Below are 1660 nucleotides of genomic sequence, written 5' to 3'. Positions count from 1 at the left end.
GATGGGCTCTGCAAAGGGCACGCCTGGGTGGAGGCGGATCAGGTTAACATAGCAGACAGGGCCTTCCCAAAAATGATGGATTATATTTTCACACATAAGGACATAAAGTTCACATGAGCTCCCACCCCCAGATGCTACAGCAGCTGAAAGCCCTGTCATGGTGTGGAGTCACTGGGAGCCTGCTCAAACGCAGCTGAGGCTGCCATGTTCACACAAACAGGCAAAGCACCAATCCAGCCAAGACAGCAGAGATCTGGGGACAGAGATGACAATACAGCTTCTCTCTCTAAGGGCTACTGCTCATGTGAAGTCTCTGCCTGGAGACTGACCTTGGCTTGGGAAGGAGCAAAGAAGAGGAAGGGACCCCTGCCAGTTTGCCCAGGGATACCTGCATTCCCATGGAGAACAGCTCCTACGCATCTCTGTTTGAAAACACAGCCCAGCTGCCACCACAATGGCTTAGAAATAAGGGCGGCTTTGTTTTGTAGCAAGCAGGTGTCTTCAGTTCTGCAAGCTCAAAAGAAGCCTAGAAGGACAAGTTTTTTATTTACCTTTCACAGACTCCTAGAAATTTACCCCAAATCTTCTGCCAAATCAGGGTTAAGAGCAGCCGATCCAAACGTTTCATCCCGAGAGGGTTGTGTCCAGTTCTGTGTATGGTTTAAGTCCTGCTCTAATTTTTTTTTTTTATCAGAGTCAGCTGCAAGGCAGTTGTAAGCCAAAGGAAATTTGGGACATTCATTGCATATGTAGCATACACACAGCAAAAGCATGCTGAAAAGCAGAGGCATTCCTTTTTATCCTCCAGAGTGCCACTGCTTGGAGAAGAGGTGCTCCTACCTCTGCAGAGTCAGCTAGTCTCATGCCAGGCAAACCATGTACTGTAGCTGCTTTCCACCCCAGGCCAGTGCAGCCCGTTTTGCCCAAGGGGAGGGTGCTATTTCCCCCTCCTCCCTGGTACATGCGTATCTGCTCTGAACCTGGCACCCACAGGGTGGGAGGGCACACAATAGCCACACCGCTGTGGGCACGCTGCGATGCCACTTGTCTTGTGAATCGCCTCAGCCTGGGTTCTGTGCTGTTTCACAGTCGTTCCCCTTGCAGGGCACTTCCAATTTCTCCTCCATCACCACTGCCCGTGGTGCTGTGTGCCGGCTGCTAATCCCATTCATGCTGAACACGCTAGTGCCAGCTGTGGAGACACCAGTGTCCATGACTTTAGCAGCACTCAAGTCCTCCGTTGGGGCCGCTGGGAAACCCAGTCACAGGCTAGCAGATTTCAACTTTCCACATACCTTTTACTCCCTTCTGTTTATTCTTTTAGGGGCAGAAGCATTGAAGTTAGACTTAACTCACGCTCTCTCCCTGCGCCTGGTGACTCCCAAGATTCTCCCCAGTGAACGGCAGGCTTGTGAACTCTGAGCTGGATATTACATGGCTGCAATCTCGGCCACGGAATTTCCATGCGGTCTGTGTTGTGCACATGCTTTTTAACAACATCACCCGCTCCGTCAGCTGACGGCTTTGTCCCCCCTGCCGGGGTTGTAGGGCAGGACGGGGGGAAACCACGAAGCCTTGCTTGCCTGCCAGGGAGGTTGCGGCAAGCCGCGGGAGCCGTGTGTGCCGAGGGGCTGTGGCGAGGATCCCTGGCGGCTCCCCC

Source organism: Corvus brachyrhynchos, unplaced genomic scaffold (genome assembly GCF_000691975.1).
Source record: "Corvus brachyrhynchos isolate BGI_N302 unplaced genomic scaffold, ASM69197v1 scaffold115, whole genome shotgun sequence".
Lineage (NCBI taxonomy): Eukaryota > Metazoa > Chordata > Aves > Passeriformes > Corvidae > Corvus > Corvus brachyrhynchos.
This window is presented reverse-complemented; position numbering follows the sequence as displayed.